Here is a 25,294-nt window from a genome sequence, read left to right on the forward strand (position 1 = left end):
TCTATTAAGTTGCACTTTATTTATTATCGCAATATTTTCACTTTTCATTTATTTTTGTTTTCCTTTGTCATTTTATTTTGCATGGCTTACCGAAATGCTTCTTTTTGAAGAAATGGAATCATCGACCACACAGCAAAGTATGCTTCCGAAGTTCTGATGTTTCGTTCCCATCTGTTATGAGATAAGCCAGTAACCATTGTAGATGTCTGTATATTTACATGCATGCCTGTACATTTGAATATTCAATTTTAAGTGTAATTATAATTTTTATGACACTTTAAGGATTGTCTTTGTGCAATAACTTTCTGTAATATTTACTCGACATGATTATTCATCCAGCATCAATAATTTGGAGAAAAAGTTTTAAAGAGCTCCTGTCAAAATTTGTGTATGTTTGTGTAGGATAGCGCATTGGTCTGGGCCAAGATCAAGTTTCTCTTCCACCATTGACAATAGTGTGCCTTTAGTCAGGTCACTGGCCAATCCTTTGACAATGTAGCCATAATTTCGCAAGTATTTGCGATAGAAAGTCAGCTTAAGTAGAGGTTCCCTTTCCTTCCTTCTTTCTGATTCCATAGCGATATTTGTATGCATGTCTGAACACTCAGAGCTTGATTACAAGTTGGGTGGAGTGATGCCCCTGTCGGAGATAACCCTGTCGGATTACTATGAGACTAGTGTTCCGGCACTCAAAATATCTTTTTAGTACCAACAATAACACAGTGCAACACTTGCAACTACGCTTACATTGGGTCAACTGTTAGAACACATAAAATCGTACTAATTTTCGATGATCATAAATACTAGTTTCCAATTGCTTATCTTGGAGGTCAGCTCTAGTGTCCTGATTCCAATTTACAGTTGTGATCCCCACCGTGAAATCCAGGGGAAAAAACAAGGGTGAAAAAAAGGAGGGAATGGTACAGGGGTGGGGGGAAGGAGGAAAGGGGGGAAATCTCTGGTCACCTTAAAAAAAAGTGTTTGTAGACTGCATGTTCACGTACTGCCTGTACGCAAGTGGTTCCCATCCTCCTTGTACCCCCCCCCCCCCCAAGGTTGACGGGGGAGCCCCATCTGGTGCTGGGCATGAGAGTGAAGATAGCTCTGTAGGGGTTCCCAAACAACCATAGGGCGAGCCTGTGCAGGCATCAGCTCCGAGTATTTAGACATCTGGCCATGGCAGAACGCCGCAACCTCGAGACAGTCAGCAGCGTGCAGGTTTCTGCGATGGCCCAACCATATCTCTATTCGCCGCTTGGCCGGCAGTAAAAGCATAGCCGCTAGTCTTGATTGTTGCAGCACTATACGCACATTCCCAAGCAGCACTGTCAGGGCGGAGCATCAATTTAGTACTCCAATATTGTCTCCACCACATAAAATATATTTCTCCAATATCGTGCAATTTCGGGGCAGGACCAGGCCAGATGCAAAAATGTTGCAACCTGGGCCTTGCATCCTCACTCAAGCCTGCTTTGTGCAGCAATGCAGGGGTCATGTATAGTCTGTGTATAAACCTAAAGAGGACCAGCCTCAACATGTAGTTAGGGGACAACTCCATAGCCTGTACGCAACAGTATATCCATTTATCCTCCTCTGTGGGAGATCCCAGCATTTCCTCCCACCCACGCCACACCGGGGAGACGCTGATTGGCGCCATCCTCTGCGTGCCCACGTATAGCCGGGTAATGAGTTTGCGTGGTGATGGGTTACCTAGGAAGTCTTCCAGGACCTGGAACATTGGCGGCGCCATCAAGAACGAAGCAAAGTGGTCAGCCATACGGAGCTGATAATACATAATTCTGTCAAATAAGCCCGTATTCTCCACATCGTCTGCATACAGAGACACCAGAATTACTCTTAGGACAAATGGTAGGCTGCAGTGTGCGTGGTGCATCAGTCGAGCAGCCAGAGGCTCCATGTCCATGGCAAAAAGAATGGGGGACAACGAACAACACTGTCTCGTGCCACAAGCCATGGAGAAGTGAGGAGAAATTAACCCAATAATCCGGAGCCTCGCAGGCAGTGAGTTGTAAAGCAGGGCGATCGGTTTTAAAAATTTTGGGCCCACGCCCAGGCGTGAGAGAAGTGTGAAAAGGTATGGCCATTCCAAGGTATCAAAAGCCTTATTGGCACCCAAACAGGCCATAGCTACTGGGAGGGAGGGGTCTATTTCTTGCCAAGTTGCGAAAAAGATGCAGAGATTGTGAGATGTACCCCTGCAGAGAACGAAGCTGCACTGGTCGTGGCACAGCACAATGGGTAACAGCAGGAGTAGTTTCGCCCCAATTAGTTTGGTGAGAATTGTATTGTCTAGGTTGATCATTTATAATGGTCTGTAAAAATCGCACAGCAGCAGATCCTTATCCGGTTTAAGAATGGTGATAAGTGCTTCCCGGAGAGATGGAGGAAGCGTTCCCTGCTCCAACGAATCCTCATACATCTTTATTAGATGTGGTGCAAGCAGCGGAGAGAATTCTTTGTAAAAAGTGGCCACCAATTGTCCAATCCCAGGGCCTTATCAGCGGATCACTCCAATCTCTGAGAAAGGCGCAACCAGATATCTGCGGTGGCTGTCTTCTAGCCATTGCAACTGTATCGAATAAAAAAAGGCAGTTAGGTCATGGGGGACATCAGATTGCTGCACACCGTGCACTCAAAATTTCTAGGGGTGAGAACACTGGGCTTGATTTTCCTGGGTGTAGGATCACACCTGGGACTAATTGCATGTTGGTCTGAGCAGGGGCCGCTGTTGAAAAACAGCCTGGTCTCCACACAGTCCGCTCTAACACCACAGGAGGAGCATGCATTCCTCCCCTCAGCCACGTGTAGCTGGGGAAGTGAAGAAGAGTCACTGACTTTTTAGAAGACTGTAGGCTTCTACTAGTAGACTCCACTAATGTTCCACAAACCCTCACCACCCCAAGAGAGTTGAGGGAATTTGCCCCTCTGAATAGACCCGTGGCTACGTGCAGAGGATGAATTAAGACCAGGATCATAAAAGCATTAGGATGATTCGGTGGCAACCACCCAAATCACACAAACCGCAGACCATGTTTTGAGGCTAGACCCCTAATGAACATCTAGGATTTTAAAAGTTTGTTGTGACATTCTTGTCCCTCACATCTACAGTATTTGCCTAATAGTGCACTTTTGTGCACATAACTGGTTAATCATGAGTCCCGCTCTTCATCCTATGCCTCTGCGGTAGGTGAGCACAAGTGCAAGAAAATGAGTGTTGGCCTAATTACACTAGCGGTGGCTGCCAAAGGGAATACACCTGGGAGCTGAATTGAAGTTTAAGTAGGAATAAAGATGGTACCAGTCAGGGACCATTGTATTGGTAGACCCACGGACAACCTAAACCGGCAACCTGAAGATGACACATGCCTGGGCAGAAGCCCAGTGTAAAATTGCCACTACAGAATCAATGGCCACTCCTTTGGAAAAACAATATGCAATTATGGCAGTGATTGAAGCCACCGAAGAGGTCCTGGAGACCAAGATCGACACAGTTGTTATTGATGGGGATCGCTTGTGTGGAGACCGGCTGAAACTGACAGAGAGGGTCAAAGCCAAAGAAGATGTCATTGGTGAAACAAATCCCACCTTAGCCTCACTGCGGAGACAGATAATGTATAGTTTCTTGAAAAGGGGATAACTGAGAGGGTGACCTCATTGGAACTCTAAAAGTTGTTTTACAATTGACAGATCACACAGAATTCTAGCTCAAAGACCACCGCCAGGTGGCTCCTCTCGTCTGGTGGTAGCTAAATTGTTACAATATTGAGACAGAGACACGATCCTTTAAGAAAGCCAGAATAAAGGGCCTCTTCAAAGTTTAAAACCAGTGTGACCTGATCTTTCCAGATGACCCAGCTGCTGCACAGTTTCTGCAGACCATGTTCAAAGAAGTTGAGAAACATCTAAGGGAAGGAGAGTTCTGGTACATGCTGTTATTTCTTGCCAAGCAGAAGATTATGATGGATGGAACTTTATTATTCTTTACCAAACCTTCTGATGCTAGGGATTGGCTTGAAACAAATAACCAGTGGTGGCCGCCACCTATGTAAAATAATATGGTCGGCTGGGGGGGCACGGGGGGGGGGGATTGGAGGATAAAACAAACAAAAAAAAGACTTACCTGCCGCTCTGCTTCAGCTGCTCGCCGCCTCGTTGAGCCACTCGTCTGGCCTGGAAGTGGATGGGCCTCAAAGCACAGGTTCCTCACCTAATCCTGCTCTCATGCTATACGTAGCATGAAAGGAGTGCCAGGATTGGTCTGAGTGACCCTGTTTGCTGCTCAGAGAGTGCTTGGGAGCCTGTGGCTTTTCTCCAACCTGGCTGTGCAACACAGATGAGTCAGAGAAAGATAACTGAGTATGTCTGGTTGGCCCACCTAAGACGGAAGGCCAAACTGACATGCACACTTATAAGTGTACACTACTCCTCCACCCTGCCATGCATGGCCCCACCTTGCCCTGTAATCATTGTGTGGTTCAGATAGCGATAAATAAAATAATAATAACATTGTTATCATTTTATTTATCATTTGCTGGCTCTGGGCAGTGGGGCTATGCTCCTCCACCATTACAGAGGAGCCGCACCTGCAAATAACACTGGCAAAGATGACCGGTAATGGCAAAAACTTTATCAGCAAAGCAGAAAGAGGCGCAGGCCACAAACAGACCAAAATGTTGCAAAACAGCTATGAAGCAACACGTGGCTGCAGAGAGAAGCACTGGTGAAAAAAATTCCAAGGTGAGTTTATTGCTAAGTCATTCACGATAGGCAGCTGTGACGAGGACTTGAGTCTGGATACTTAAAAGGGTGAGGAATTTGAACTACCCGTTGGGACCCTGCAAACTGCCGATGAATTGTGACCGTGTCGACTTCACTGTTTACTCAGTGCACAGATTAACCCAGTGGGCAGATGATTGAGACACTGAGCAGCCTGGAAATGTTGGAGGGGCATGGGGATTCAGAGCTGATACACTATTTGTGCAATTAATGTGACTACATGCAGGGATTTTCAGTGGGCCAGGAGGAGCATTGATGACACTAAGGAGCATGCCTCTGCCACTCCACTACTTCCCCAATAATAGGACAGTTTGAGGAAGGGAATTTTAAAGTTTTGACACTAATGTCGTTTAAACAGAGCAACATTGTGACTATGTCCAGGCGAATGGGAGTTGGGGATCATGTTGTGAGTTTGTGATTCCCGCAATTTGAAATAAATACAAAGGTGGCTTTACAATAGAGAACTAGCCATATAACAGACTGGAGGTAACTCTCTTAGGTGACAAGATGGAGGAACTATTAACAGAGTAGCATCTCCCAGTAGTATCTTCCTTGGGTCTGAGGTGAAACAATACCAGTAGTAAATGACTGCACATTTCTCACATGGACCATGAGATTTTTTTTAATGTTATGTTATAGAGATTTATACAGCACACAGCTAATCCCAAGAGTGTCTGGTGTCTTAGCTCTATGACTAAGAAGTTTAAGATACATGCCTATCTGAGATGACAGTTGGCAAAGTTAAAAAAGTAATCTTCTAGGAAACACACCTGATCAAAAAATAGGCAGTCCATCATCTTTGAAGGGGGCAGATCTTTGCTACTGGCGTTCTTCATTTAAGAGAGAAACCCTAATTTGGATCATGCCTGGAGTGCCCTTTGGGATCACATATGTAGACATATACACAAAGGGGCGGTATGCGGTGTTCATGGCAGATAGAAAAACCTCAGTGTTGCTTTGGGGAGCCTGTATGCACCTAAATTAAACTAGATAGATTTCTTCGATACTATTTGTCAGGCTGACAAACTTGCTCCAGTCTCCAATAATGATCGTAGAGTGGGTCACTAATTATGTACAAAATGGAGATTTGGATAGGTCTTTACCACCACTGTCAAACACACAGCCCTTGAAGTGAGTTGGGGGTCTTTACAAAAGGCCTCTCAAACAGGGGGAATGGTGAGCATTTGGAGGCAGTTGCACATCACGAGTAGAGAATACTCCTTCTGTTCTCCAGTACATGACTTACATATCATTATAGATTGACTAATGCGGTCTGCTGGAATAGGCTGACTGCCTACAATGCTGATTACTTTGGGGGAACCCTATCAGACCACAACCCGCTACTCTTCAAAATTAGATCTGGAAGACAAGCCACACCAATGCCTATGTGGCAACTTCAGGGGGCCACTGGAGAGGATCCCACATTTGAACAGTCACTTCTTGAGGTAATTGGCAACTATTTTTCAGAAAATCAGTGGACAGTCACTGAGCCAATGATTGAGTGAGTGGTATTCAAGACTGTGGTTGATGGGCAGATAGGGGGCGACACTCAATGAATAGAGAATTGAATATCATAGGTGGCTTTATTAAACTGAGAAGGGAGACTCCGGTCGAAATGCTACTGTGCCTAGCTCATGGGTACCATTTGGCCTGTACACATGGCAGAGGGTGAGACATCAGGACGCCTGTTGGTGTGGCTGACCAAGTTACCACCCAGTTGTTCTCCTATCGTACAAATACATGACACTCAAGGTCTGGAAGTCCAGGACCAGATCAGTATCAACATCATTTTCCTGGAATATTTTTCCAAGTTATACTAAGCAGACGTGGATGCCTCACGCTCACAAATTGAAGATTATCTAGACAAGTTGACTCTTCAAGAGATTGCAAAAGAGGCCACTGTACAGTTAGGAAGCCCCAATGGAGAGAGAAATTAATGAGTCCCTGGAGATGCTGGCTAACAGGAAACCCCCTGGTACAGAGGGCCAACCTACTGAGTTGTACCAGACATTTGCTTCAGTCTTGCTACCTCTTCAATAGAAAAATTACTCATCAGCCTAGAATATGGGTAGGCTACCTGAATTAACAAGTGAAGCACTGATGATCTTTCTTCCAAAGCCCCCATACCCAGCTGATGGGTCCTCATACAGACCGTCCTCTATGTTGAAACTTGACTATAAAATTCTGAGTAAAGTTTTGGCCTTGAGACTTGACCTACATATGATATCTCTAATGCACAGTAATCAAAATGGTGTCATCCCCACGAGAAATAATTCAATTATTACTAGAAGTCTCATCAAAATGATGGATGAAGCACTGACAGCATATGCCAAGGTACTAGCAGTAGATGTAGAAAAGGCAATTTACAGAGGGACGAGACAAGGCTTCCCACTCTCCTCTGCGCTCTTTGCTAAGGCCATAGAGCTCTTTGCTAAGATGTTAAGGAGGAATATTAGAGACAGAGGGACCTTACCGCAAGACAGAATACATTTTGTCTTACTTATGCAGATGGCATTTTCTTGCTCATGAGAAATTTGAGCTGAGTACTTGGAGCTTATGGTGCTGTACCTAGAGAAGTTTGGTAGAGTGTCAAGTCTTCGTGATAACTGGTCAAAGACATGTGCCCATTTTAGAAATCAAAACATGGAGTTGGGGCCCATGGAGGTAAACCGCTGGAGTATTGTTTTAAGCTGCATACATTGCTCAATTTCAAGATCTCCAAGACTGGGTGACAGGTAGCCTGCGAGCCGGATCGAGTAATCTAAGAGGTGGTAACGACATCTGGTATTCCTTGCAACTGTTGGTCATCAGCAGGATAGCTGCTACTTAGATGGTAACACTGTTAAGGCTGCTCTATTAACTGAGCAATTTGCCCATATTGGTTCCAATTTAGTTGTTCAGAAAGCTAGAGATTGCCTTAAGAGATATCATATGTGTTGTAGATTGACACAGATTGGCTTTAAGGATCTTCCAGATACATTTGTTATCCAGGTGTTTGGATGGTGGGCTTGGCCGTGAACAGGGCCAGATGGGACACGTGACAGCTAATGGCAAGAATCCTGAATTTAAAGAGGAAATGAGACATGAGAGCTACCTTGACAGCGACTTCCTTAAGATGTTGGGTGCTGCAATATGAGCACAGAATTGCATCCAGGCCACTCTATGCCCTCACGATTCATCTAGTGGGTCTCCTGAATGACATTGGTTGTTTTTGGGCTCCTATGTTGGCGCATTGGATAGAGGCTGGACCGACTACAGGTGGTGATCTCTATCAAGACAGGTAGCTGATGCCCCTTACTAGCCTGAGAGTCATCTTCTCGATTCCTGATTTACGCAGCCACGATTCAAAATGGCAAAAATAGGTGGAAATCTAACACTCCTGAACTGGACACTTGTGAGTATTACAGACATTGTTTATGATCGGGAATACCTGCAAACAGGTAACCTAGTTTTATCGTTCTGTTACAAACAACTAACCCCGTTGAGACAAAGTGGGAGGCTGAATTGGACAGAGTGCCAAAAGGTCTCCAAGTACGTAAGGTTCAAGTATACTAAATTTAATTACTTGCACATGATCAACTTGTTTCCGAAAGGAATACATGTGAAGTTGGTCAAAGAGAAACTTAATTGTCCTAGATGTGACTACCAGAATATGGTCGACATGTCTTGGTTGACATGACTTGGGTTGTCATGAGATACATTCTTTTTGGAGGAATGAAAAATGTGTCTCTCTTGGATAGAGATGGCTTGCTTTCTCCAGAGGTCTATCTACTGGGCTTGTATCCTAAACTGAAGAAGTTGGGTAACAGATATGTAATCATTTGGCACTAATCTTGGACAAAGGATGCATAGCGATGCATCTTCGTTTGACACATAATAGCATGATATAGGTAGGTAAATGTGCCTAATCTGAAGCCTTGCGTTGCATACAGAGAGAAGAGCCTACATAAAAAGCCACTCGCTCTCCTTTGGATGACATTTTTTTGAATTGCAAGAGCACCAAAACTGAGGTGTGTGACAGAACCTGTAAGATATAAGTGGGATTATAGATGATGGACGCTACTCTTAATGCATTCACTGCCACAGATTGCTACATAAACTTTAAATGCCCAGAGTATTGATTAAACGGCGCGAATAGCAGGATAATTTGTTTCGAGTTGATATGTGCCCACCTCAAGGAATAATCACATGCATGGTTAGAAAGAACCCTCAAAGTCACTAAACTAACTTGAGGTCAACCCATGGTTGCAATGGTACAGATTTTACTTAAGAAAATGTGTGCTGTATTTATGCAACACGGAAGCAGTAATATAATCACAATGCAAATCAATAAACATCCAAAAGCAATTTAGAAAATACAGTAAAATTTAGCAGATGAAACCAAAATAACAAAATCCAATAAGGGGACCAAGAGATATGAATTTTTAAAGGTTTAAATAGAAACAATGCAAAAAATCACAAAGTGCCAATGCTAGTCAATGGTCGCAGTATACCAGGGCATAGGTGCAATGTCAGGGTGCCTATGATGGTGCACTGGTTGGCTACACCAGCCACATTTACACTGGTAAACGATTTTACCTTCTTACGTAGTCCTTTAAGTCCCAATCATCATAGGAGTACACTTCTAAAGCCCCACTGGACCACAGGGGATTCCGTTACTGACTCACAGGGTGTCAGTTGCCAACAGTCCAATATAAGTTCGGTTGCCACTGATCAGCTGGATACTTCCAGGAAAAGGCCTCTTGCAGCTTGTTAGGGGCCTGTAGATTACACAGAAGTTCAGCCAACTGACCCTTGGAGTCTACTTCTTTGTCCTGGGTACAAGAGGAGCAGGTCCAAATCACCAGGGCTGTTTTCCGGGAACAAACAGCAGGCCCAGTCCTCTTCTGTTCTTCCACAGCTCCACAAGTATTATGAAGCAGGTGCCTGGAGAGTAAGCATGGGCGAATTTTGCGAATCTCGCGTTCGCGAATTTTGCGGATTTGCGAACTCGCAATCCGCAAAATTCGCGAATTCCCGCGAATTTGCGGATTTTTTTTTTTGTGTTCGCGCGTGTTTCTGCCAGTTCGCGAGGGTTTTTACAATTTCGCAATTTGCGAACTTACCTGTCGGGTCGCAAGTTTTGCGAACTTGTTGTTTCTACGTGTCCAGCCTGTTTGGGACACTCTTCTTCATCACTGCCACTCTCTGTCACCACTGCCACTCTCTGACTACTCATGCCACCCTCTGGCCCACCCATGCCACCCTCTGTTTCATCACCACACCCTCTGGTTGTCCAGTGTACATTATTTTCGGCAAAGCAAAGCACACCTTCCCTGCCTCAAGTGACCTGAATTAATTTGGGGCTGATTAATGTGTCACAGAATATTTTTTTAGCTGGCACCTGCTTCCTTAGTGCTTCCTGATTAGTGATCTTTTGCACTTGCTAAGTGCTTTCATTGTTGCAAAATTAGTTACAACACCTGCCCTGCCCCAACTGACAATAATGAATTAGGGGCTGATTAATGGATTTTAACTTCCAGCCTGGCTCCTGCTTGTCTCCCTTAGCTGTAATTCAGGACCTTTGTGGCATATGTGTAACTATTCTGAGGTTCAGAGCAGGGTCACATAATAGTTGCAACTGGCAACTGAACTCTGGAGGGGCCCCTCAGGAAGCGCTACAGGAAATGGCTACTAATGATGAGCCTGAACTTTTGAACCTGGTAAGTAGTTTCAGTTTTGCTAAGATCGTATTTCTGCAATTTAGCACTTACTCGCGGGGTGCGAAGTTGTACTGGCAAGCCGCGAACTCACGCGAACAGTGCGAGCAAGCCATAAAATCCGCTGCTCGCGGATTTGCGGATTTTGCGGGAGATTCGCGGATCTCGCGGATTGCGAATTTACCAAAAATCCGCAAAATCCGCGAGCGAAACGGATTTTCCGCCCATGCTTACTGGAGAGGCCACATTTATGTCTGGCCCTAGCTGGTGGTTGCAAATGATTTCCAGGTACACCCTAACTAATAGGTGAAAGTTCCTGGGTCAACCTTTTCCACTATAGGAATTTTCAGGATTACAAAAAATTTCAGCCTCACTAAACTAGAGCTCTGAGGATTGTGGGTTTGTGTGGTGAGTGTACTAGAGTAAACCTAGTCTCATCTAATGTCTAACACTAAAATACAGTTTGGAGCATGTACAACAAACCCAGAGACAGAAGTCTGGTAGGGCAAAAGCAGACTCCCTCAGCAGCTAGCAGTGGATCCACAGAATTTTGCGTTTGGCATCCTCTTCGTTCCGTGTCAAGGGTTCCCAAAGTGTTATATGTGAAGTAGGTTATAACACTCAAGTTGAATTTGAGGCAGTAGTATCAAAAAGGATGCCAACAGCCCCACCCTGCATATTCAGAGTCATCATTACTGCCCATTCCGGTCAGCCTATTGTTTGCACTCTCGCAAAAAGGTATCTACAGACTTGCGGCCACCCATACAAAAACCCATGTGTGTTATTTAAAAGGACTCTCACCCACCATTGGTTATCTTGGTAGCATACTTCATCATCAAGTCCTTACCTAGATACACCTGGTTATCTGGTTAGGCTCAACCTTGAAAAGTTCAAGGGAGCTCTTGAAGGTATTTTTTGTGGATCAATATCCAAAATGACCTTGGGGTAACCAAGAACCAGTATGCAATTGTATTAAGTTGGAACCCTGCCAAGATTTCAAGCCATTCTTGGAGCCAATGATGTACTCCTGCATCTAAGGTCTACTTGTTTCAGGCTTCAAATCACCATAGCAAGTCGATTTGCTTTCTTCAGGAACAAATTATTTAGAGATCCATACCTGTAATTCTATTTGGAATATTTTATTTTTAAGTTTCTAAATTTGAGCATCCTACTCAGTACCATCACACTCACAATCATAAATTTGTAAATGCATGGCACATTTATACTTTACCAATCTTCCTGAGGTACTTCCTTAGTAAATTGGTTTCTGTGGGTATGAGAAATATATGGTCATTGGCATTTTTACCCCATAGTAACTCAATTTACTGTTCACTGTATCTACACATTCATGAACTAGAGCAAAACATAATGCTCTAAGAGCCGATTCTCCTTTTATATATCTGTATGTGAGGGCTACTGTTCTTATGCAGATTCTTCATGCTGGAGTCACCATATGGAAAAACCTCACACACATACTTGTTTCTTCCTACGTCAGACCCCATGCAGACAATAGGGAAGTTTGGCTTTATAGTCGGACACTAGAAGGAAGGTGAAAAGTGGTTAAGAGTGTGGGAGAAAACTGCACTTCAGACACCTTCGCCCCATGACTTACTTCCTCAAAAGACCGGAACTGTCTCTCACCTAGACCCTTCCCCTATTCCCTGCATCTAAGTGGTTTCCTGGGTGTATATGCCTTTTTCTTCTTCCAGGTCGTTGTCTTCCGCATCGTGTGATCCTGTCACATGCTATGCACAATGACGTGGCCTGAGTATTCAGCATCATATTAGCACTGTCATGTGGTATGTGTTATTACATAAATGCCATCCTTGCATGTGTCAAACATTATTTTGCATCCTCATCACTATTTAGGTAAAACAAATTGCTACTGGCTCCCTCAAGTAAAAAACCCAAAACAGCCATGTATGGATCATGGTTGGTCTTTCCTTCTCGAATGACAAATTGTAGCAACAACGTTTTTTTTTTAATGTATTTTTGTTAGAATTTTTCTTTTCAGGTGTCTAAAGTCTTCATCAGTTGGCACATAATGAATGTATTCACATCCCTACTGAAAACTAGCTACTGCTGTATGTCTCTCTAGTAAAAATTGTGGTGCATGTGCTAGACTGCCCCTACATGGAATTCTACCACGCTCCATGTATATTTAGAGGATAACTCATGTGTAGATGATGTGTTTTCCTCTGCTTGTGGTTCCTTGACTGAACTATTTCTTCTGATTTCTTTTAAATACCGTGCACAAAACAACCTCTAAGAACCCTTGTGTCTAGACTGTTTCCATCTATTCATAGAAGTCCATGGGATATCAACATTCATACCTGGCTCGTGGGTACGAAGGTGGTAAATCCATTGTTGTTCCCTCTCAAATAATACTCTCTCTGGATTTCTTATGCTGTCATCCAGTTGTTCGAGTGTCACCCATTTCAGGTCTGATGAATGGCCCTTTGTGATAAAGCTATTGCCCTTTTTTGTTGTGATTTTGTAACCCCTTAGGTTACTCCTATGATCTCCAATTCGGATCTTGACCATTCTACATATTTTATTTATTTTAAGAGTTTTATATAGCGCTGCTAGACCCCGAGGTATCAGAGCGCTCTACATGAGGAATTTAGCATTTAGCATATTACAAACGTTACAAAATTTACATGAAAGATCATTGCGAGGAAGAGGAAAAACAAGGTTATACAAATACATCTAATGATTGGATCATTACAAAAACAGAAGATATTAAGGAGCAATGGGAGCGAGGGAAAATAGAGGTAAGGGAAAAGAGGGAGAAGGAAAACGTGGGAATGAGTGGGAGCAGGGAGAAAGGAACTGACAAAGGACAGGAGAAGACGGCAGGTCAGGATCAGAGGAGAGGGTGAGAAGGAAGATGGGGACAAGAAAAGGGGTTCTGAGAGAGGGAGAGAAGGTCATCGGAGGAAGCTATAAAGAGACAGCAGCGAAAGGACGAGGAGTGCCATGCACCAATGTCCGGCTGGGTAGGTGACAGCCGCGGGCGCCAGACTCCTCTATAGCCGAACCAAGGGGCTCCACCGGGCATCGGCCATGTCGTCTCAACGTCTTTACATAGGTTTCCACAAAATTATAGAATTACACCAGTTACAAGTTACATGAGGAATTTAGCATTTAGCATATTACAAACGGTACAAAATTTACATGAAAGATCGTTGCGAGGAAGAGGAAAAACAAGGTTATACAGATACATGTAATGATTAGATCATTACAAAAACAAAAAAGATATTAAGGTGCAATGGGAGCAAGGGAAAATAGGGGTCAGGGAAAAGGGGGAGAAGAGAAGCGAAACGTGGGAAATAGTGGGAGCAGGGAGAAAGGAACGGACAAAGGACGGAACAAGATGGCAGGTCAGGATCAGAGGAGAGGGTGAGAAGGAAGATGGGGACAAGAAAAGGGGTTCTGAGAGAGGGAGAGAAGGTCATCGGAGGAAGCTATAAAGAGACAGCAGCGAAAGGATGAGGAGTGCCATGCGCCAATGTCCGGTTGGGTAGGTGACAGCCGTGGGCGCCAGACTCCTCTATAGCCGAACCAAGCGGCTCCACCGGGCCTCGGCCATGTCGTCAACGTCTTTACATAAGTTTCCACAAAATTATAGAATTACACCAGTTACAAGTTACATGAGGAATTTAGCATTTAGCATATTACAAACGGTACAAAATTTACATGAAAGATCGTTGCGAGGAAGAGGAAAAACAAGGTTATACAGATACATGTAATGATTAGATCATTACAAAAACAAAAAAGATATTAAGGTGCAATGGGAGCGAGGGAAAATAGGGGTCAGGGAAAAGGGGGAGAAGAGAAGCGAAACGTGGGAAATAGTGGGAGCAGGGAGAAAGGAACGGACAAAGGACGGAACAAGATGGCAGGTCAGGATCAGAGGAGAGAGTGAGAAGGAAGATGGGGACAAGAAAAGGGATTCTGAGAGAGGGAGAGGAGGTCCTCGGAGGAAGATATAAAGAGACAGCAGCGAAAGGATGAGGAGTGCCATGCACCAATGTCCGGCTGGGTAGGTGACGGCCGCGGGCGCCAGACTCCTCTATAGCCGAACCAAGCGGCTCCACCGGGCAATGGCCATGTCTTCTCAACGGCTTTACATAAGATTCCCAAAAAACAGATGAACATGGAAATCAAGATCAGAAAGAACGGGGAAAGCTGGTAAACCACAGGAGGAGACATCAGCTGGGAAGAAAGCTAGACAAACATCCAAAGTCCGGCTGGGTAGGTGACGGCCATAGCGGTGTGCCAGAGCCAGTCTCCCCTATAGCTGTCGGAGCAGCTCCACCGGGAGTCGGTCATGTATGCGTTTCGGGCTCCGCCAGAATAGAGTGAGGATCAGGAGGTGGTCAAAAAGTCTAGTCTTTGGGGTACCTATGTGAGAGATCAGTCTAAAGCAATGTAATGAGGACATTCCAAGATGGCTGAATCCTTAGTATGACTTGTTGCCCGTATATATAGTCCTTTGTTAGTGTCCAGCATTGGTAAGTCCTATTAATCTGTTTAGTGATTGTAGGGACTATGGTCCTCTTTCAGTTGTCATAGGGTAGTGGGAACACACCAGCAAGCGGCCATTTTAAATTAAACAACTATGTTGAGGAGTCCATAGCATTTAAATACACACAGGGCCAGTAAAATAAATAAAGTGAAAGTAAAAAAGAAAATTAAAATAAAAGTCACCGACTGAAGTTCGAGTTATCAAAATGCAAGGCAGCCAAGGTGGAGGAAAAAAGAAACATGCCTTAGTTGTCAAAAGTGCCTCCTATGTGGTGTGAGCAGGACGGTGATGGCGCTGTGGATCCTCTCTGGGATCTTCGTGAGGGCCCATGAAGTCGGCATAGGTAGGGAACCAGATCTTGACCTGAGTGTCGTTCAGCTGCAGGGAGTTGGCGATCTCAATGCGCTTGTCCCGGGTTAGGTACTTGTTGAAGTGGAATTCCTTCTCCAGCTCGGTCAGCTGCTTGGTGCTGAAGTTTGTGCGCATGGTGCCGGCGGGGCTGAAGAGCCCGTACCCAGCCACCATGTTTTTCTTGGGAGGGTTCCTTTTCATTTTCATCCACTCGAAGGTGCTGACGGCCTGGGCTTCGTGGGCGGGGGTGGGCGGCCAAATCGTCATATCATCCCTATGTTCCTTAATTTACTAGGACACAACCCTGCTACGGGAATATACTTACAGGTACTTCAAGAAGTGCTATTACAGGAAGTCTGGACTTATAGAACACCAGCCGCTTCATTTTGGAGTGCACAAGACATACGCTGACTAGACACCTCTTTGAATACAAAGGCACACTTTTCCAGCAGACACATGGTACATTGATAGAGAGTACCTTTGTCCCCAGCACAGTGGGTGTTAGACCAGGCATCCTTGGCTTGTTTTTTCCCCTAACATTTTGCCTTCAACCCTCCTGTTTTGCTGACTTTGTTTTTGCTGGCTTTAGAACTCTTCTCACTTTGCCTCTACTAAACAGTGCTAAAGTGCTTGTGTTCTCTTCTTAACTAATTGTACCTGTTTGTAAGTCTGCACAAAAATGGAACTACCTGTGCCAAGGCCTGTAATGCTACTAGTGGTCCTGCAACACTGATTGTGCCACCCTAAAATAGACTTTAAACATGTCTCAGGCCTGCCATTGCAACCTGCATGTGCAGTTATAAACTGCCATGTTGACTTGGCAAAATAAACCATTTGCCATGCCCAAACCTTCCTTACAAATTGATGTAAAATACCCCTAATGTAGGCCCTGAACAGTCCAGAGGACAGGGTGCAGTGTATATAAAACGTGGAACATATACATTTCATTTTTACATGTCCTGGTAGTAAAACAATCTTAAATGTGTTTTCTCACTGCTCTAAGGCCTACCTCTCCCAGAGGCTGACATTGGAGATACCTTATTTCACTTGAATAAGCTGTGTCCTGCCTCTAAACAAAGGGCTGCATACCCCCCTGCAGTTATTCAGTAGCAAGGACAAAGGTGGCAGGATACCATATGGACTTCAAAGAGAAACCTCAAGAAGATTCCCCCACTTCAAAGCAAGCCCCATGTATAAACATTGGACCAAGACACAAACTCTTCAGTACACTTCTGGACATGTGGATACTCTGCCAGGAAGAAAGACTGCTGTGCTGTTAAAAGGACTACCACTCTACTGGAATGCTGCTCTGAAGGAACTGCTGCCCTCTTGCCTGGGTGAAAAGAACTGGACATGCATCTCTTGAACCCAGGACTCCAAAAATGACTCCAAGGGCTTGTTGGCTGGCTTCCTTACTACAGCCTCAGGGACATGGGCTCCAACAAACTTGAACCTAGCACCTGATATCTGTGTGGGTCTAACCCTGCCAAGTGGTACCACCTCAGTCCTGGACCCTTGAAAGTGGGCCAGAAAGTGCTCTGCTACACACATCTGTGAATCCAGAAAAACCAGCGCATCTCCTCTGCTGTGCGGCACCATTCCGAGCAGTACCAATGCATTGTCTATTATGTGAGGGGTCTCACACCGCAAACACTTTGCATCAACCTCGAAGCCCGCATTGGAACTGCTGATCTGCAAAGCTTCACTGACGCAGCCCCTCTCATCCCAAATCTCTTGTCAATGGCAGTCTCGATGACAATGCACATTCTTGCATCTCTTTGGAACCAACGTATTTCATTGACTACGCACCGCAACCTAGATGCCAGGACTTTGCATCACAAGCCCTCATTGACAGAGTCCTTGACAATGAAATAGGACCTTGCATCACTGCTTCGCAGCACCTCCGAACCGACGAATCAACTCAGCTGCCCGGCACATCCTCGACATGGGACTTCACAATGTTCCAAAACCAGGATTTATGTACGTTTTTTCAGCGGACCGAACTGGGCCCCTTTAGCCAGCCAGCGCTCAACTGCAGTTGAACTGAACTTGTAACTTTGTCCTGAACCATCAAACTTGGGTATCTATGGTTCTACTGAATCAGTGTTTGTCATTTTGGTCTTGTTTTATTGATTACAATCTATTCTATTGTTCTAAATTGGTGTGAAATCTTTCTTGTGTTGTGTTTTACTTTATTACTGTTTGAAGTACTGCATAAATACTTTACAAATATCCTCTAAGTTTAGCCTAAATGCTCTGTGACATTCTACCAGAAGGGTTGAGCAGAGGTTAATTTGGGGTTGCTTATGCCTCACCCTGACAAGGATTGTGGTTCCTGCTTAGGCAGGATTTCAACCGCTTTACCAATAGCTAAATATTTAACAGTAGGCTGTATGTGCATAACTTCGAAATTAAGTTTATTCTGAATGACTCCAACCCCTTCAGGAAGAACATCAACATCGGACAAGATAGATATATATATGACCCCTTTCTCATTTGGGAAGGTAATGAGGGGTCGAACTCCACCTTAAATGTTCGTTTTTAATATTCAGGTAGATGGTCAGGAGGAACTTACCTTCTTGGATGTAAACATCTTACCTGATTCAGGCATCTATACATTGATAGATATCAAAAGCCCACAGGTAGAAATAACTTGCTGAAATTTGACAGCTTTCACCCCAGAACACTGAGAGAAAATGTTCCCTACAAACAGTTTTTGAGATTGCACAGAAATTGTAGTAGGGTTGGGGATTTCAAAAGACAAGCCAAAGATCTCGCTAACAAATGAAACTAATTCTGGCCCCCGCGACTCTGTTCCCCTGTGCCTAAGGTAGGTGACCCGGTCCCACCCGTTGCACCCACAATATACACAACGTTGGGGACCAGGAGGAGTTAAGTCGCCACTTGGTAATTAAAAAAATGATATGGGACATATTACAGAGTAGGATTAGCCACTCTATAGTTCTAGTTGGGATTTGGAGAGATAGCAATGCCTTGGGCTTTTGATTGGTAATAGATTTGCTACCATTTGGCAAATTTCCACAAAACATTACAGACCTACTCTTTTAGTTTAGTGGCGATTAGTTACGGGGGTGCAAAGAAAAAAGGGAGGTTGAACAGATAGTCTATAAATTTGGCAGGAATATAGAGCTAGATCATTTTGGTATTTGATCTAATGTGTTTCAGTAGTTTTTAAGTAATAAGGGACAAAACTAACTGATATATAGGACAGTGGTATACTATGGCATAATGTGGTACCTGGCAATGGCAAAACACAATATGATTGGCTAATGAAAGTTCTTACAAAATGAAAGACATCCATATTGTTTAGGTCACACTTTGCCTTTTTTCCATGATTTAACCCTTTCGATGCTCATGACGAGCTCAGCTCGTCATGAGGCAAGGTTGAGCTGTGCTTATGACAAGCGGAGCTCGTCATGAAACTATAGTATTCAAGCAAGTTCAGCACAGGAGGGGAAACGTCACAGCAGCCAAGGTGTTAATGTGATTCATATATTATTCTCTTGTTTTAATGTTTAGGGGAAGAAATGAGGCTGTTTAGCAAACCCTGAAGAAGTTGGAAAAAGTGTTTTATTGATTTATATATATTTATTTAATGTTTATGGAGTACTGCCATACTCTCACAATAGTATCTAGAAACTGTGTCAGTGATGGCCTTATTAGACTCAGGGGCTGATGAAGGTTTTCTGGACTCGAAATAGGCCTCCACTAATCAAATTCAGAGGGAACGGAAAGAAAAAGCAGAGATTATTCCCACCATAGATGGTACCCTCCTAACCTCTGGTCCGGCTGTTGAATATCCTTCCAACTTACAGATGATCATCAGGCAAAGATATGTTTTGATTTTATCACTTCTCCCAATCATCCAGTTAACCTGGGTCTTCCTTGGTTGTGTCAATACAATCCTTATCGCAACTGGGCAACTCGTACGATTCCTCTAAGTTTGATCTACTGCAACCAGAATTGTTTAGGGGCTTCTTGGAAGTCCATGGTCTGTGTAGTAACTAGCGAAACCGGGGCAACCTCACTCATGGCTACCTTGTCTTTAGTCCCTAAGTCATGTAAGGAATTCCAGGATGTTTTTTGTTCCTCAAAGATGAAAGAGTAACCTCGTAATGGCCTTATGTCTGCAGATTCAATCTCAAACTAGGATCAGACTTGCCCTTTAGCAGAATGTATTCTCTGTCTAAGTAAGAAGTTCTTTGACAGTAGCTTAACGAGAATCTAGAAAATAGACTCACTTTACCTCCCTCCTCTCCTGAAGGGGCTCATCTTTTCTTCATTCCCAAAAAATCAAACAAACTCAGGCCTTGAATTGATTTTAGAAAATTAAATGAGATTACCACCCAGGATCGATACCCTCTACCACTAACTAAAGACATGTAAGAGTATCCAGCGTATTCACCTAATTAGATCTGAAAGGAGGATACCACCTGCTTACTACTCATCAGCAGGGGTGATGAATGGAAAACTGCCTTTCGAACCACATTTGAGCACTATGAATACCAGTGGTGCCGTTTGGACTCTGTACCACCACTTCAGTATTCTAGAGATTTATGGAGAGTATATTATACGACGTAATAAATCTATTCAACTTGGTATATCTGGATGCTATCCTGATATTTTCCAAAAGCATACCAGACCATTGCAACCATGTTTCTGAATATTGAACAGACTTCGCAAAAATCATCTGCTGTGCAAACCCCAAAAATGCATCTTTGAAGTATCAGAAGTAGAATACTTGGGATTTTTTCTAATGGCAACAGGAGTTGACATGGACCCTAGGAAAGTTGTTGCTATTCTGGATTGGCCATCCCCATCAACCATTAAGGAGGTCCAATGCTTTTTAGGATTTCCAAACTTATAATCACAATTTATAAATAATTTTACCACATTCTCTTCCAAAATCTCACCAGTACCAAAAAAGGAACAACTAGGCAAGGAGTTTCAGTGGGATGTTCGGGCTGAAAAGGCTTAAACATTTTTAAAGAAGGCCTTTACCTGTGCTCCAGTTCTACATCCTCCGAAAGCAAGTAAGCTCTTTGTGGTGGAGACTGATGCGTCTAAACTGTGCTCTAGGGGTAGTTCTATTACAAGAGCAAAATGATGATTCCCTGGAACATCCTATTTTTCTACTTCTCTTGTTCATTATCTCCAGCAGAATGGAACGATTTGATGTTGGAATGCAAACTACTGGCAATGAAGGAGGCATGTGCTGAATGGAGATACTTGGAGCTAGTCATTCCTTAGAAATCAGAACCAATCATCGGAATCTGCAAGCCCTCAGGACCATTCGATGTTAAAATAGCCTTCAGGCTCGATGGGCTTATTGTTTTTCCCAATTTGATTTCGGAGTCACTTTTATCCCTGAACCTTCAAAGAAGGTGGCGGTTCCCTGAAAAAAATGATTTAATCATACAAATGACCCTTCCTGCAGACCGGGTGACCATGGATGTAACTTCTGTCTTAGAGGTGGTACGAGGTGGTACGTGCTAACCAACAAAGAGTCACTCCATAAGAACGAATTGGGGTTTCTCTTCAAGCAATGAAAGGATTATATTTTCATGGAGCGAATCTCTTTTTAACCACCACAGCCTAAAAGAGAAAGTTCTTCACCCTTTTCATGACTCAAAACATGCTGGTCAAATAGGGTTCAAGAACAGGTTGGAGTTAGTTTCCAGGTGCTTTTGGTGACCTTGGATAGTAAAGGGTATTGGAAGTTATGTTTCTAGTTGTCCTGTTTGTGCTCAAGCCAAAACATCTCATCAAAAATCTACTGTATTACTTCAACCTGTACCAATCACCCCTGGACCATGGTATATTATTGGCATGGATTCCCTTATGGAACTTCCACCCTCAGAAGGGAAGACATATATCATGGTCGCAGTAGACTCATTCTCCAAAATTGTCTCACTTCTCAACCTTAGCTAAGCTACCTAGTGCCAAAGAAACTACTTATACTCCCATCAGGATATATACAGGCCAGGGCACAACTCACTGAGTTTTGCTCTGTGGAATTCCACGAAGTTCAAAAAAATTCAGTGAGATTCCACAGAACTCAGTAAATGGGGAAAGAATGCTTGGCTGCAGCTTCACGCTGCTTTTTCATGCCAATAGAGTGTTCTGCGCTGAAAAATCTGTGTGAATGGCACTACCTGGTCCACATTGGCCCGGCCATTTTGTTTTGCCTGCTTACTGTCCTATGCATGGTGCTGGTCCTGAGTTTTCAATTAAGTCTAATCTATTCCAATACTCCCTCTATCCCACTCATCCAACCCTCATTTACCTTTATTTTATCAGTGTGTGTCTTTGTGTATTTTAAATTTTTGACTTTTTTTGGGGGGGTGGGGGTTTACGGAACTTTTTGTATTTTTTGGTTTTCCCTTTACTGCCTTGATTTTTCCTTATTTCCTAGTTCCTTCCTACTTTTCCTATTCCGTTTTTTCCCCAGCCAGAGCCGTGTCTGAGCAGCGAGAGAGTGGAAGCCATCAAGGAATGAAGCTCGCCTCATTTTTTCTAAAGTGGAGGTAGCCTCACTTATATTTCATGTACAGCGCCACCACCCCTCCATACTGGCAGCATACGGAAGGCCTGGGAGGGAGTATACCATGCAGAAGCATCAGCTACTGTTGGGTAGAGGGCGCAGCGCATACGCTGGTGCACTGGTGTGCAGCAGCTGACGCACCGCTGGGCGGTCATCATCGACTGCGAACAGGACTGCTCGACCTGCTGGGCGTCAAGGTTGCGTGGCTCAGTGAGTAATCATTTATTTGTTGTGTTCTACAATGCTAATTTATTTCTTCAAATAGAATGTTGGTCACATTCAGAGGTAAGTTACATTTATGTTACAAATATTATGTGAGCCAGTTTAGGCTAGCCAGCTGCTCAGTGCTACCTAATTGTACTTCCTGGCAACAGCGTTTGCATGGGATGATTATTTAAGAAGTCATGCAGACTCTGTCCTATCACTAAGATAGTGGTAGTAGTAATATCAGTGAGCTAGCTTTCTCTGTGCCTTTCTTTATGTACCTCATACAGTCCCAACCTCCTAGGATGTATAGTATGCAAATGTGCATTGGAAAGGAAGACTGAGTTGGCCCATCACAGATATTTGAGAAGCAAACATCATGTGTTGCAAATGTAATGCATTAGTAGTTCCAAATGTAGTTTACAGTTAGGAAATTATGAACAGAGCTTAGGGTTTGGAAATTATGAATAGGTCAACTCAATACTTGTACTATAGGCAATCTGATTTAGAAAAGTACAATGTTATTGTGTTTGCCTTAGCCTATCAAAATATGTTTGGGGTGATTAAGTGTACCAGTAATCTATTATTATTATATCTTCTTTATTTCTTACATTAGCACCCTAGGGCAAGAAGAAGAGGCATCATCAATGGTGGGTCAGGACAGGGCTGCCACCACCAATGCCACAGCGGGTGGAAGTACTACCACCACCACTAGAGCTGTGGCCGATAGCTCTGCTGACCCCAGAATGTCCTGTTATTTTTATTATTATTTCCATAATTTTTACCTCACCCCCTATTAGAATAATTCTGCCTTGTTTTTTCTTTTTTATACTATCTCCTTTTTTTAACTCCTCTCCTATCTACTATTTATTAAATTCTTGTAATCCCTACATTATCATTTTTTTCTATATTTCATGTTTCTGTAGCTAACTTCCACATGTCTGTACTAGTAGTCTGTAGCTTTCTTTTGCTTTCTTAGTAAGCGTTCCCTGTCCCCTTATATATCTTGTGGACTGGTACTGTAAGACTAAGGGAACATATTTTAGGTACTCTACTGTGAAGATTGCAGGCCCAAGTAAACAATTTTTCTCCAGGCATGTTTGTTGAGAAGCCTTTCTTTATTTGCTCATGCTCAAACAGTAAAACAAGTGAGTGCCCATGGCCATGGTGGACCCCCCAATGCTGTGTAGTGTATCGTTGATTTTATAACAGTAGTTTTCATGGCAGTGCAGCATGACAGGAAAGTTGTATGAGTTCCTGTTGCATTTGCCAGCCAAAACCGTATGTCTTTCAGTTACCAATTAATCCCACCCCATCCTTGCTTTTCAATGACTCAGAGTCATCATAGCTCTGCCCCTCTATTACGGCACATTTTTGCTTTGCTTGACTACCTGGCTTTTCTAACTTTGTCAGCCAAAAAAATGCCCATAGTGATATTTTCAATAGACAAAACTGCTAACCAAACTTTAGTGATTTACTGCTGTTTTAATGTGTTAAAAAATAATAAAGAGAGGCATGTGTAATGTGTTTTCTCGCCACACAGACCGCCAGCGCCAGTTCACCAGAGGCGAAGCGGGTGAAGGGGGAGTCCCAGCCACAACAGGAATGGGTGGTGGTAAGTCACATTGCTTTCTTATTGACAAATTACTAATATACTAACTGTATTTGTTAAGCAAAGCAGATACGTATTTCCCCCACCATCATTCATCTCCTTCCTGCCAATGGCATTTCGAAACCCATGATCTAACTGTAGCATGGTTCAATTTGGCACTGCAGTGTTTGCTGTGCAATGTGCATCGCTTCAGTTAATGTGGCATTTACAAAGTTTTCATTGCATTGCAAACTGAAAACAAGGTGTGTTTTCCTTCCCTCCAAGTGCCCAGTTAGTCACCTCCTAGTACTTCACTCCTTTGTTCTTTCCTAAGTTCTGTCCCAGCATACCTAAAAAATAGAAAAAAATCATTCTTGGCATGTGCCACATTTTTGTGGTCAAGTGATTCATATATTTCATGGCTTCCATAATGGACCTGTTCAAATTTTTCCGTTTCGACATTTGCCAACTACAGTGACTGACTAAGCCAAAGCTTAGGCACATGATGATAATCAGTGACACTCCACAAGTATTCTGTTGTAAAATGTCTACTTACTTATCCCGCCTAATCCTTCTAACTTACTCTTAATTTACTCTACTGCAGCCTACTGCAGTAGAGTAAGCTAACGTTCCTTTCCTTACTGCCAAGCAAATGTATGTGTTGAAAATAATTTGTGGTGGAGGGTGAGGCCAGGGAGTAAAGTAGGACTAAGTGCCTGATTTTGAGTTTTGCAGAAGTAACAAGCGTGCCAAATAAAATCTGTATCCTGTTCCTTTCCCTGTACTGCAGTGCATAATTATTCCTACCGTCTACTTATGCCAGACAGGATTTTATCATTTTTATTGTAATGTGTGTGACGAACTATGATTACTATTCATCTGCCTCTTTGGAGTCAGGGTAGAATTTGAAGGCATTTGGAGAATAGCATGGCTATTGGAATTAAAGTAAGAAGTTCATTACAGCTGCCCCAGCTGCAGACTGCAGAGAGTAGCAAAGTACCCTATGCGCCAGCCTGTATGCCTCCTTTAATTTAACACAACATTAATACTTGTACTACATAGTGCAAAATGTGCATTATTTGGAGATGATGTATTTTTATTTTTCCACACAAAGTGTCTGTTTAGTTTCTTGCTAGAAAATCATTCAAAAGAAAAAAAGAATCAGTTTGTTTTGATCTTGTGTTATTCTGTGTTAATTCCTTTCAGACAGTCAGTGCTTTTATGTGAGGTTATTTGTGGGTAGAAAATGGCCCGGTGACTCTCCTAATCATATGACATTCTAATGACCCTAAGGACCAACAATGTACTGCTACTGTGCCACTATATCATTTTGAGCAAGAGTTTGCACAGAGCATTGTTTACAATTTGTCTTTTCTTTTCTTTCTTAATATAGCTACTTCTGCTGGTCCACCACTACCTACATGGCAGAAGAAAGCAGCACGGCTGTAGTGGCAGATGTTGATGGCCATCCAGGCTGAAAACTGTCAGCTGGTGGCTCTGGAGGAAGAGGAAGCTAATGCAGTGGCATCAGCCACTGCCCTGGGACCCAGTTCCTC

At 43.4% G+C, this 25,294-nt stretch overlaps 1 protein-coding gene across 4 annotated transcripts in view; it reads left to right on the plus strand.

The window, feature by feature from the left end:
* The window catches only part of KCNH1 (potassium voltage-gated channel subfamily H member 1), a 1,530,898-nt gene that overhangs the window by 689,406 nt on the left and 816,198 nt on the right, over positions 1-25,294 (plus strand). The window lies entirely within an intron of this gene.

The sequence above is a fragment of the Lissotriton vulgaris genome, chromosome 6 (genome assembly GCF_964263255.1).
Source record: "Lissotriton vulgaris chromosome 6, aLisVul1.2, whole genome shotgun sequence".
NCBI classification, from domain to species: Eukaryota; Metazoa; Chordata; class Amphibia; order Caudata; family Salamandridae; genus Lissotriton; species Lissotriton vulgaris.